Below are 15055 nucleotides of genomic sequence, written 5' to 3'. Positions count from 1 at the left end.
TAATATTTAGATAAAACAATTATTGGAACAAAAAATAAATAAAGATGTGGTTCAGGTTGATTTGAATTAAATGTAACACCAAACCAAATCAATATGTTTGAATTTTGTTTGGTTCACTTAAGTAATTTTTGATTTCTTATCTATTATCATAATTTAAATCTATCGACTAAACTTATATAATTATCATTTTATATTATTTTAAAAATAAATTTTATTTTTTATTAAAATATGTTTAACATTTTTAGTTGAAATTATTATTTTTACTTATATTTAGCATTAATGTAAAATTATATCATCAACTATTTTTTTTTACATAACAATATTTTGTGTATTACTTGATATTTAATACTATTTTATAATAATATTAGTACATACTTTATAATATATGAAACTAAAATATACATTTTGATTATAAAACAAAGGAAAAAATAAATTATTTAATACTTACTATTAATCATCACAATAAAAATTAATATAATAATATATAATTTATTCGATTTGATTCGATTTTTATAACAAGATCTGAAAATCAAATTAAACCACAAAAATATATACGATTTTTTTGTTTTTATTTTTGTTTTTTTGATTTTCAGTTTTTTTTATCGATGTGATGGTTTGCAAATAATTTAATTGGATTATGAACATCCTTATATATTAGTTGATTTTAATTATTATTATTTTTTGTCAAAAGCAGGAAATGGTTGATTGAATGTCTGCCACAATGTAAGCTGAGCGGACGGGAAGGCCCACGAATTTCATCCGCCCAATTTTAAGGTAAGCATCTCTATCAAAGCCTTATTTGTTGCTAGTCGCAGTGTCTGTCTTTCTATATTTTATTTTTTAATATTAGAAAAGTTTAATGAGAATGGTAAAAAAAAAAAATAGCGAGAAAAATAAATAATTGAAGAGAGCGGTTTAAATACAATAACAGGGTTTAGGGTTTAGTTTGTATCAGTTAAAGGGGAGAGAAGTTTTAAAAAAAGTATACAGTAATGGAAATATTTTTTGTGCCATAAGTAATGGAAACATTTCTTTTAATATCTGTATAAATTTACAACATATTTTTTATTTAAATATAAGAAAACTTGAACTCTGATATAATGGTTTAAAATGTAAAGAATTTTTAACCAATTTTATCCTATTAAATGGAATTAATGCTAGTTAAAATATTTTTTGTTTACTTCAGATTTTACTTGTAAGTACTTCTTTTAATCTTGTTATATCAATTACGTGGCTTTCAAAATGGAAACACAAAATATTCTATTTAGAATGAATTTTCTTAATATTAAAATATTTTACCAATTAGTATGAAGAGTAGTTTAAAATGTTAAATTTTATTTTCAAATAAAATTAAAAAACTAATATTTTTAATTACTATTTTTTATTTATGTATACATTTAATAAAGGCAATACTCGAGTTTTGTTTCCTTTTTTAGACCTATTTGTTCTTTAACTGCTAGAAATCACTCATTACTTTATTTGTGATAAATGAAGTGACTTTTTTAAGTTGTTTAATATGGAAGAGGAAATGATATATATATATATATATATATATATATATATATATATATTATTTCATTTAAGTATGTAGAAAGTGAAAGAAAAAAATATGTATATAAAATGACATAGATATTTCTAATAAAAGTAAGAGTATTTTGATATCTTTTCTACATCAAACCTCCTTTCTCTTTAAGTTTTGGTGGAATGTTATACCAGTGAAACTCATACACTTCTCAATTCATTATTTTGTTTTATTGATATATATTTTGATAATATTTCTAACAAATTTTTTTATAATAATAAAAAGTAGGGATTGAAATAATAAAAGTTTTGAGAAGAAATGAAAATCTAAAAAAAGTAAGATTTTCAGAAGAAATAAAGATTGAAAAAATAAAAAGATTTAAAGGAAAATAAAAACTCAAATTGAAATATTGGTTGAAAATATTATCCTAACCTCTCAACATATAAAAGTCGTGTGGGCTTGAGAGGATATGCGAGTGTTACATATTGTTACATGTTTCAACCTTTGTGATAATATACAAGTTCATAGAGTATAGATAATAACTACCCCTAACCACTATAAACATTTATTAAATTTTCACCATGAATAACTTTGGTCTTCCATCTTTGGGATTGATGGTTTTATCTTCAATTTTCACCGTCCATCACTTTTATCTTCTAAATCTTTATTTTTTGTCATTATACAATTAATCAAAAAATTATATTTTGACACTTAGTCAAAATAATCTATTAAAAAACTATTTCTTAATATTTCATCAAACATAATTTTTTAGTAATTGAAAAATATTGATATTAACAATAATATAACCCAAAAAATCTTTACTGAAAATAATTTTATTGGGGGTAAATATGAATATTACCAAAGACAAAACACAATTCGAATAAAGGTACTTTTCCTTCGATTGTCTCCTTCTAATGTGGATTTTCGGTCAAAGCAAATGGATCATTAGTTTTCCATATCTTTCTCACATCTCTTCATGTTTACCTATATAATGAAATTTTTTGTAAATATAAAATAAGAAAAATTATATATAAAAATAAAAATAGGAACTGGTATTCTAATAAAAGTATGTGATGAATAATATTTATGGCACGTGAAAAACAACGGTATTGATGTCAGGGTCAGTGACTATTCCCTAACGGACAAGGACGACAGTTGTTACGATGGCTCCCCCAAGTATGTGTTCCTCCCTCATCCATGCCACGTATGTACCTGAATTGATAGTGCAACCTCAGACAATGGAACGGTTCCAAAATTAAATAATTATTAATTAATATCAAGACTAACATATATATATATATAACGAAATTTTCAGACTGCCAGTTACCTCTTTAATTAAAATATTTTCATATGAACAAAACCTAAACCTTGCTGGCATTAAAAAAATTCTAAACCTTAATTGATATACTATTTCTGTTCTATTAGGTCCAGAGGAAAAAATAATTTGGGAGAGGAGTTTTTTAAATTTAAATAATAAATAAAATGGAAAGAGAAAAATATTTTTATTAGAAAATATCACATTCTTTAATCTTATTGATTTTCTTTCTTTTCAACTAACATGGCCTTAGTGACAAACCTATTAGTTTATTAAATGTGTTAGAGTTTATTGGTTATATCGTACTATTAAGTTAAATATAAAGATTAAATATTTTTAAAAACTTCATCAACATTGATTTTTGAAATTTATTTTAAGCAATTAAAATTAAAATACTTTATTTTATTTATTTATATTTTACATTTTATGTGATTAATATTATTAAATCAAAACTTTTAAATATCTAATAGAAAAATATATGTTTTTAATCTTCACAATTTCAGTTGATTGTGATCACATGTTTCTATATCTTCTAAGTGATAAATTTGATCCTCAAAATTTTAAATTTATGCGAATATAGTCTTTTCCCCCTAAAAATCTATCATATTTTTAAGTTAAAAGAAATTAAATTTATATATATATTTTATTCTGGTGAACAAATTTATTAATATAAAACATGCTTCTAAATTGCGGTTGCTGCATTACAGCCAGTGTGATGCGGATTGTGACTATTACAACGCGAAATTATTATCTGTTTGCACTTAATGTAAAAATATAATTTTATAATTTTTTTAATATTGGTTATCTTTTATTTATGGTAAAATTATATTTTTGGTCCCCCATTTTTGTTCCAATTTCGTATTTTGTCCCCCGATAATTTAATTCACAAATTTGGTCCCCTTTTTATAAAATCATGTAATGTTAATCCCTAAAAGCTTCAATTGGACGTTGACCGTTAAACAGTAACATTGACTGTCATGTGTCAACGTTTAATAGACACGTGAAACAGTTTATGATTTTGTACCCTCAATGGTAATTTTTTTTACTGAAAGAAATCGTAAAAGCAAATCCCTTACAAATCCCTAACGTAATTAATTATCTTTAATTTATTTTAATTATTATTAAAAACCAAAAAACTCATTCTAACCTCCACCAGCACGCACCAGGCCACCTTCACTAATTTCGCTCGCGACCCTAACCCTTATACCCACCAACAACTATGAACACAAGAACAACAATGAATACAAAACAGAGTCACAGCTTAACAGACCCTAACCCTTATACCCCACACCCTTACAATGAAGCCCGAAGGTTAAAGCCCAAGAACCAAATCCTCGGCCTCACAAGGTCTAACCATTAAACATAAGCCACTCACCATGTACTGGTAGGTCATGCGTTTCACGTGAAGGGAGGAGGAAGTGCGAACAAGGTTATAGAGGTAGCCAAAAGTGACGTTGAAGGCGATGTGGGAGTTTTGCTTGGAGTGTGAATCGATGAGTTTGCCATAGAAAAGAACAAGGTCGCATTGGCGTGGCTGTAACCTGGAATTGGCGTCGGAAATGAGGGATTCAAATTGGGAGTGGTGGTCGAGACTGTGGAGGAGGGCGACGAGTTTGGCGACGGTGGTGGGGTTCCAGGTGAACCATGGGGCTTGGCTGATTTCTGTGTAAAGTTATGAGGTGAGGGGAGAGAGGTGGGGGTAGGAGGTGGAAGGGGAGAGGAGGCGGAGAGAGAGTGCTGAGAATGACGACCCTTGCAATTGGGGATTTGCTTTTAGGGTTTCTTTGAGAATAAAAAAAATTACCACTAAGGAATAGAAGTTCAATACCCGGTAAAAAAAATGCAAGCCTTTCCAGGGAATCTCTTAGGCGTTCACACATGACAGTCAATGTCTGAGGTTAACGGTCAATGTCTATTTGGGGCATCCAGGACCAAAATTGCAGAAATTTATTTAATCGGAGGACCAAAATTATGAATTAAATTATCGGGGGACCAAATGTGAAATTGAAGTAAAATTGGGGGACCAAAAATGCAATTTTGCCTTTATTTATAAGACAACATAACTTTTCGTTCATTTTAAGATCTCCCCTGACATCGTATATTGGCATATTGTTCGACTTTAGACACTTAGAAGATTAAAAGCTAAATTTTATTTACAAAATAGTAGAATACAATGGCATTCTGTAACGGCTCCAATATGGTTTCCAACTACGTTGCAAATGCATCATGAGTTACGACTTGTCATGTGATTTAAAACCACCCCACAATTGTGGGCTGATGTGGCTACCAGCACCCTGCATTAACAATATTATTGGTGCAATTGTACCACAATTTAAAACCATGATATCATATAAAAATACAAAGACTCTGATCAGACCAAAAAATATTAAAACAAAATATTTAACTACTTTGCAATCACATCACACTCCTAGTAATCTAGTAGGGGAGGGGTTGGTTTAAATTTACAAGTCTATGGACATACTTCAGTTCACTTTATAAGTCAACACCGACATGTTTATGAGCCTCAAGTAAGGTAATGGTTTGCCATTTACTACTTGTACTTACTAAAATCTAGAACTGGCACATGTTAGGATAAACATGATTAATGTGAACTTTTGAATTTTGCACATTGGTTGAGAATAATCTTTCTTAGGAGAATAAAAGAGAAACATGTAAAATAAAAGACTTTGACGTTCAAATAAGTATGAGTTAAGAAAATAAACAAAAATATATAAGAGGGCGTACAAGTAGGTGTGTGTAGTGTGAATGCACAACAATGTTATAGGAGTGAAATAAAATTCTGGATTCTTATTTGTAGATAATAGTTGATAGCTTATAAATAATGTTAAAGATAATATATTATAACTTAGAGATAAAAGTTAATAAATAATTATATCTTATAGATAATGTATGACTTTATAAATAATTAATCAATTGTCAAGAAATAAAAATGTTACAATATATTTAAATAATAAGATATTAGAGATAACTTATGGGTTTATAAAATGTGCATACTCGAATGTTAAGACTATGTTAAGAGTGAGATACAAAATTAACACATATCTCATAATATCATAAGATGCCATTTTATAGATTTTAGGCTACTATTATTATTTGTTGTTGAAGTTGTCTGGGCATACGTGATGAAAGCTGAATTGGCTTTTTATGGTGGAAACTGTTTCTCTGTCCGCTTTCGAACCGTCAATGATATTGGCAACGTCATGGGCCACCTTGCCAGCTATATCGCAAAGCCAATAACTTGTTTCCTTATGCAAATATTTTTATTATTTTGTTTGGGGATTTGAAGAGTAGAATAGTCTGATGATAAGTGACACTGAGGCTGACACCCTCGTATTCATATCCCATGATTCCCGCTATCTATCTATCGTCGTAAAAGCCCACTGTGCCCTCATCCGGCATCGTTTTGTTGTAGTTTCGCCTTCAATCTTGATGTCGGGAATCTCCTTTTGCTTCTGATATTTTACCACGTTTACTTTTCCACTTTTCTCCTGCTTAAGGAGTAAGGCTCTCTTTGTTTATTAAAAGGAAAATCATTTTTGTGTCTCCCCCTAAACAATTGGCAACTCGGCACATATTATTATCACAAACGCAAATAATTGCCTTTGACTCCCCCAAAAACATGCCAATAAAACACCATCAAGCCCTTTTCAGTAAATTAATCACATTTTGATCGAATTTTTCTTCAATAATTAATTTATTAAATTAAACTAATAACAATATTATAAGTATTGGTAATGTTATATTTTGATTACAAATAAATTTTTATTTTAATAACATATGTTGGAATTTAATCTTAATTTTTTTAATACGAGACTCACTAAAATAAAAATTAAAGTTTAAATAAAAAGCATTAAGGGCACCAACATATATAGGATGTATTTGGGTTAGAGAAAAAAATATAAAAAATAGAAATACATTTTTTAAAAATTAAATAGAATATAAAAATATAAATTAAAAAAAAGTATAAAATTTCTTTTCACTCTTATTTCTCTACTCGCTTCCAAACACATCAATAGTCTTGTTCTTTAAATTATTATATGAAGTTTCTGATTAGTAAAACCTTACTATGATTGATGTAATGCACTTTGCAGCGATAATACTACAGATCTACATACACTAAATAATATTCAGTGTTTACTTTTGTCAATTACTAGCCACTTGATATTTTTCTTCCATCACTTCATTTCTCAAAATAAGAGGTTATTTTCTCTCTCTTAAAATCAAGTAGAATCTAATTAAGCAGCAAGCCATACCAGCCTCCTTTCTTACTTTTTCATTTATAACATATTTTCATATCTCAAAAAAAAATTTAAGTGTTTGCCTTAAAAAAAATTAACTGTGCCGTGATACAAAGCCTGGACTTGAAGAAATCTGTTGCTAAAGACCAAAATTTTTTCTCAATATTTTTTATTCTTGTGGATGAAAGATGCAACCGGATGCAGGAGATGAAAATTAAACCCTCAAATATACAATCATTACTCAAAGAAGAGGGACCATCACGGACACCATCGAACTAAAACGGTGGATATTAAAATGAAGATATCATTTTTGATACGGCACACATGTTAGTGGATGTGGAGCTAATTATAGACGCATAACCAAAGAAAATAAAGGAACATAAAAAAATAAAGAACACCCTGAAATTCAGACAAATTATTAAGTGATCTTAAATTATTATTAAATTTATATTTTTATCAATATTTACATGGCATATAGTTAATTGTTATTAATTATTTTTTCTTACATAAAAACTTAAATATGTGTCACGTAAAGATTAATCAGAATATTAAATAAATAATGATCAAAATTATCTAATAATTTTCTAGCTTATAAAATATAAATAATTAAATATGCATTAAATGCAATTCCTAATGTAGTTAAGAAAACTGAATCTGACTAAAGTCTATGCAGGATTGGCATTAACTTATAAAACTCATCATTTTAAAACATTCATAAGTGGTAAAAAAATTTACGAAAAAAATATATCTATTATATTGTCATGTAATTAATATTTTAAATAAAATTATTCATAATTTTTAAATCTCTAAAAATTAATTTTAATAAAACTGTTAAAGAAACATATTTAGTGTAGAATGTAGAGACATCATGCTCCTCCAATAATATGGATTTTTTGTCAAAGGGTGGAGCCCAGTCTTCCCTGTCTTAGGTGGTGTGGTTTGGTGGGGGGTCTCCATCCTTTCAATTTTGGGAACTTAGTTGGTCATTATTCAGTTTTATCTAAACTGTTAAAACAACCACTACCCACATACATCAACAAAAAGTAGTCATAAGAGTTTGTATGACAATATTCTAAGTTCGAATATCATGATTACCAAATTAAAGCTGTTCTTTTGGAAACAAACCATATCCAAACCCCTCTATAATAGTGTGTTATTTAATTTCTACCTATTTAGTTCATTCAAAGTTGCCATCAATGAACTAAGTACTAACTCAATTCAATATACTTCACTTCCATGAGTTCTAAATTTATTCTCTTTCTTTTCTTTTCCCTTTTCAATGACTTGAACGGTTCTATCAGATCGACATTTTACAGATGTAAGTTTAAATATGTTTTTTGTTTTTGTAATTTAGTGTTCTTTTATTTTTGTTTTTAATTTTTTTTTGGTTATCCTTGCAAGATGTAATTTTTTTCGTTCTTGAAACATTTCAAATAACATTTTTTACTATTCAAATTACGTTAGAAAACATAAGTATTAAAATGAAAAAAAACAGTAAATTACATAAACAAAAAAATGCATTTATGCGTAGAATATATTAAATGGGCCATTTGGGCTCCAACAAGTACTAGGAGCTTAGACAATTAACAAGTCCTAAAGATAACATTAGTATATCATTTTATTAGATTATGAGCATTGCTACGTAGAAAATTATCAGGCACGAATTGCACGAAAACAAAAAAAAAAAACGGTGCTTATTTTTTTTATAATCAATATTAATTAAAAATTTTGGAAACACGTAACACAGGATTTGTTACACATGAACGTTCGTGCGGTTACACGAATATAACATTCGTGCTAAAAAAAAAAAATTCCCTTAGATTATCATACTATATATGAAAGTTTTTTAATACTGCAATCCAATTAAAAATCACCATGTAGTAAGCTTTTAACTTTGATAATGATGACTTACTTTACAGATCATACCAAAGATGAGTTATAGTGTAATTTTTTTTTCCTTCCACTTACAGAACACTCCTAGCAATCAAACAAATTGATGGCAACAACCCAATTAAAGAAGCCGTCCAACTGAGTAATGGTAAAAAATTTAAACTTTGAATTGTTGGACGTTAGGTTTGGTCGCGTGGGACATGGGTAGCCGAATGTGAATGGGAAGATAAAGTTTAGGGTCTTCGTAGTCTACCTGTTTTGATCTGTTCGGAATGTAGGGTCTAATTCTAAATGCCTATATTAGTTAATAGATAGGCTGGCTCATCCCTCCTCATTTTCTTGCTCCTGGGACCCTGTGATTCCCAACATAAATTATTGGAGTCCTTTTTTTTATGTGTTGTTCAGTTTAATATTCTTGATAATGACTACTAACTGTTAAGTTGTTTCTTGTTTATATTCATTCCCCCACCATGCTGCTTCAAGGAGTCACCTTAGAAAATATATGTTTGTTTACTTCTAATAACTTTCTATTGTTAGAAGTAAATCTTATTAATTCAACTATTCAATTCTGTAAATTAGGTGTTATTCTTATAATTATCACGTGATCAAAATTTTTCATTATTAGAAGTCATTTATGTATATCTTAAACATGCCATAGCTAAAAACAAAAAGGAGCTGTTCATGCAACGAAATATCATGTAGTTTTTTAGTTGTATAACTATCATCATTATTATAATTATCATTTCGTGTCATGACTATTGTTATGATTTTTTATGATCACTGTTATACTATTATGATGATATGAATAATATAATAGTAACGTAAAAAATAATGATAACAATAATAATTATGATCGATAACGATGGTGATGGTGTAATTGGCTTAACAAAATTTTAATTTATAAAAAGAATATATTTTTATATTATAGAATATATATTTAAACGCTTATTTGCATGTAACATTTTCTGTTTTATGTATTTGTAAGTAGAAAAAATATTTTATATGAAAAATATATAATTTTTAATATAATATATATTTATATTATAGAACATTTATATATAAAGGATCTATATCTATAATTTCGCTCTGAGCACATTAAATATCATGAACAACAACTTACATGAAGTACTAGCTTATGTTTGGTCAGTAATTAAATTTTCGAACTAGACTGGTTTGGGTTCAACCGATATAATTTTGAATCTAAATTTTACTAGTTCAGCCATATTTTATATTGGGTTAATCAAAGTCGAACCATTTTAACACTCATAGCAAAACAGTATAATATACAATGTTAAGAGTTAGTATAACTTTTCTTATGTTTTTTTTTAAAATAGAACTTTTCTTATGTTTGGCACACACACCTCAACTAATTTTAGAGATGATGAAACACGATATTAGACTGGTACATGTCCAATCAGGCTTGCCGTTTTTCTCTGTTTTTTAACAGATGCAGTCGATGGGATTTTTTTAATTCAGAGATGTCCATGGGATTATGCTAAATTGATAAATATTTTTATTTTTACATAGTGTTGTAGGTTAGACAAAAAGAATGTTTTATAATTGTTGAGTAATAAATATTTATACTTTTATTCAATACCACGTTTATTTTATTTGATTCTATAATAATACACAGTAAATAAAGTGTTTGTGTATACAGGACCGGTTCAAAACTAAAACAACTAAAATTTAAACTTTGAGTCCATTAATGAAAAATTATCTATTATTAATTTTTATAAACTAAAGAGATCTCACACGCTAATGAAAAATTCATGTATCTTGACAAAAAAAGATTTATTATATCACTATCACATTTAAAGTAAAATGTATCTTTTTTAATTTTATTTTAAGTCTTACTCATCGATGAATTAGTGTTATCTTTACCCATGAATTATCTCTGTATAAAGTCAGGGGAGTGTACACAAACAAACAGTTATTTGAAAAAACTTTTTATGTTTCTTAAATTGGGTTGAAGAGGAGAGGATTTTTTTTAGGATGAGAATTGCTTGTACCCATATCTTCTTAATTAAGGGTGAAAGTGAGGCGGGTAGTTTGTTGGAGCCTATGGCCCAATTTATTTAAGGTTTGGTTTGACTCAATTGGTTTAAAATATTAAAAAAAATTTAAAAATCTTTTTAATTAAATAAATTAGGTCAGGAATCTTAACGAAAAATCTATTAAGCTTGACCATCTGACTCATTTAACAACAATATTTTTAATAAATATATTATTATTAATATGAGATATAATATTAAAATTATTTTAGTGGGTTGATTATTTGAATCATTTTAATGTTTGAAATGAATTAATTCCTATAAACATAAATGAGTAATAAGAACAAGAGCTTTAAAGATTTTGGTAGTTTATCATGTGTAATGTTTGTAGATAAATTTAATTTTAGATCCATCTTGTTGTTTAAAGTTGTCTTGTATTTTTTAATGAAAACTTTTAGAATGATTATTTTTTTTACACCTCTTAATATGAAACAAGCTTTTAAATGGGTCAACGATACATACAGACGTATATAAAGGCCGAACTACGGCCAAAAAATAGACTTGTAACAAGTTCACGCTTGGGCCATAAAAATATTAAATAGATCATACCAGGCTTAGATATGATCTAGCCTAACCCTGTCCATGTCCACTCTCCGGCTAATGAATATTTTAGTTGCTCATAAATAAAATACATAGTAAATATTTTTATAGTATATGATTTTTTTAAAAAACAAATGAAATTCATTGAAATAACGTACTTGGAAAGAGTTTTATCTCACCTGACTTAGTTTAAATAAATTGAGATTTAATTTGACTTTTTAATCGAGAAAGTCTAAGGAAAAAAAAAAATACATCTGAAGAATTTCAGTTAATCAGATAGGCTGGATACGATCTTAGGTGGAAAAAAAACCATGGGCCGCGAAACTTGCATCCAATTCATCTAAAAACGAGTCTATACTCTATAACAACGAATAAGTTAGGAAATAAATGCAGAAGATCCCAAGTTGATCGATAGTGGAGAATGTGAAATTTCTTTTCTTGCTTATTACAAATAATATTGGAAACCTCCAATACATCAGCATCAAACATGACAAAAGCACCAGATACATAACGCTGTCTCTTCAGGAAAGCAAGAAAACTGAAAACTAGCTACTAGTTGAGTATAACAATCGGACTTAAGGTTGTGTAGTACACCAGCTAACGTATCTCATGCAAATTCAACTTCAGCCTCAATTGAAGCTCACAAACTTACCAATTGCTATCCATTTTAGCTGATGATGTAAGGCCTCTGACCTCGTTTTCCTCTCGAATGGAAAGTTTGACTTGAAAAAAAATAAAATAAAAGACCTCACCAACTCAACCTCAATTTCATGTCCTGTAAGCCGTTTTCTCTTTCTAGGAAGTAATTTCTTTCAAGTTAAGAGATATACAAAAGAAAACAAAAACATGACATTTTTTTATTATATTATATATATGAAATATTGATTCACTTTATTATAAAAAATCATGATTAGATAACTTTAGTTGAATTTCCTCTATTCTCCACATTTTTTTTAACCACAACACTGGAGCCTAAAAACTTGCTTGAATGATCCAATTAACATCTTATTTCAATCTATCAAAATGTAAAGTTATTCACCATGGAATTATAATCTTTAAAATGCTTCAAAATGTAAAGTGAATGTTAACCCGCCTAAACTTTAGCTCTCGTGGAATTATAATCTTTAAAATGCTCCAAACATCTATTCTGACATAAAGATGTGCCTCCATTTTAATTTTTAGCGTAGTCAACGAATCAATTATACAAGAAATTAATGTATTATTCACAAAATTTAGTAACAAAAATTCCCTTTTCGTCATTGATATTAGCGTCACAAAAGTTTAATGACAAATGTTTAGTGACAAATTTTTAATAACGACATAACTTTTTTGTTATTAATTAATGTTAATATTTCTGTGGGGAGGAGAATAAATTTTTAGTCTCTCTCTATGCCTACAACCCAACATGATCAAAATTCTTATATTTTCATATTGATGAAATTAATTTGTTCCTTAGACTTTAAAGTTAAATATTGATCAAAATATGTGGATTCATTCATTCATTTTTAAAAAATCACCATGTTCTTCAAATTTAAGAAGAAGAAAAAATCAATTTACATGTTTTTTAAAAGTTTCAAGAACGTTTGACCGAAAATATATGACTGAAAAAACGTGTTAAATTTCATTCTTAAATGCACGGACTCGGATGCTCCTCTCTTGTTTGGTGTGGAACAGGAGATTCTTGTTGTAACTCATAATTTAGTCTTATGGGACATTTGCATGAACAAAATTTATTAAAATATAAAAATACCCAGAACACGTATAAGTATAGACAAAAAGCGAATAAGAAATAATGTACCAAACAAAACAAGGAAGCAATGCTGGGTGCTAGTGTCGTTTTCAGAGGGTTTTAACTAACAAAAACAAGGAAGCAATGCTGTGTAATCTATGTTCCACTCATATATACTAGAACCAATTAGATTGCACCCATGTTCAAAAATATATATAAAAAAGTCTGCCAAGTTGATCTATTGGATGAATAACATCCGTTTAAGCTTGCATCTATGCATATCAAATCAATATCCATATGGCGAAAGTGAAACAAGTGGAGATAGATTGTAGCAAGAAATGGTTTTAACTTTTAAGGGACTGTTCATTTCCCATTAACTCAATCATCATAACCGCCGAAGCAGCGTGACATTCAACAATCTAATATGATTATTAGTCACGAAGCTAGCCGTGCGTGACACATATCCTAAGAATCAAATTTATATTATTTTATTTTATTGGTAAAACTTAAGTACAATATTTTCTTTACTTTTTAACTATAATTAGAAGCTTCTCTCTTATAATCAATACTGATTTCTAATGTTAATTTTTATTAGACGAGTTACCAAAATAAAATTTCGATTTTGAATGAAGAATACAGTTAAAAGAATTACCAATTAAAAGCACATACAAGTTGAAGAACCCTCCATTTTTTAAAAAAAAAATCAACAACCCAATTGAAAAGAAAACTTCATAGACCTAATTAAAAACGTAGCCTAATACTTTTTTGAAGTAATTTAACATAAATTTATACATGTCCTGCCAAGGAAACAATAAAGCGTTAGCTATATCCAAATTTTGGATTAAAATTTTACATTATTATCTAATCACACAATAAGTTTATTAACTTTTATAATAATAATCTTAAAATCCAAATAAGTAATGGTTTCTCATTAAATGTCACTTAATAGGTATAAATTGAACTAAAAAATCTAAAGGGTTGATACAATAGTGTAAAGCTTTATTATATTCATGAGTGATAATAATTTATTTAGTTGAAGAATCTATGTTCGATCCTCATTGTGTATAAAATTTCCTTAAGTCAACGATTAATCATAATCATATACTTTAGGCAAGATTAATCTCTGGTTGAATCAGTTGTGGGTGGGACACTCTCATATTTGACCTAAGACAGAAAAATTAAATTCAAAAAATAATATAAACACGTAATTATTAACTAATACTTTGAAATATTAATTAAAATAAAAAAAAATAGTTAAAATAATTTTGATCCCACCAAATTGTAGATACTAAGGAATAAAATAAAATATTTTTTTATTAAGAAGAACTATATTAAAATTATAAAAAAGTTACTTCGTTAATTTAAATAAATTTTCATTCTATTTTTTTATTAGAATCTGAATACTGATTTATTCATTTTTTAATTAAGGTAAAAAAAGAATTGCTAGATAATTAGGGGCGAATACTTGATGTGTTGTGAATATTTCTATTTAGCTTCAATATGTTTTTTTTTTTATCTCTATTAGTTAACATTTTTTTTAATTTTAATTCATGTAAGTTTTTTTTTCTCATTTTTAGTATCTGAATTTTGTATTTTGTTAATTTTAGTCTATTTAAGATTTTAAGTTTTTCATTCATAATTTTCATAAGTATACACTTATAGGAACCAAAATTTTTAAAAAAATTAAATTTACATAGACTAAAATGAATAAAATATGTTACAAGAATCAAAATTAAAAAAAAATTTACT

This window comes from Glycine soja, chromosome 1 (assembly GCF_004193775.1).
Source record: "Glycine soja cultivar W05 chromosome 1, ASM419377v2, whole genome shotgun sequence".
Taxonomy (NCBI): Eukaryota; Viridiplantae; Streptophyta; class Magnoliopsida; order Fabales; family Fabaceae; genus Glycine; species Glycine soja.
Note: the sequence above shows the minus strand (reverse complement) of the source record.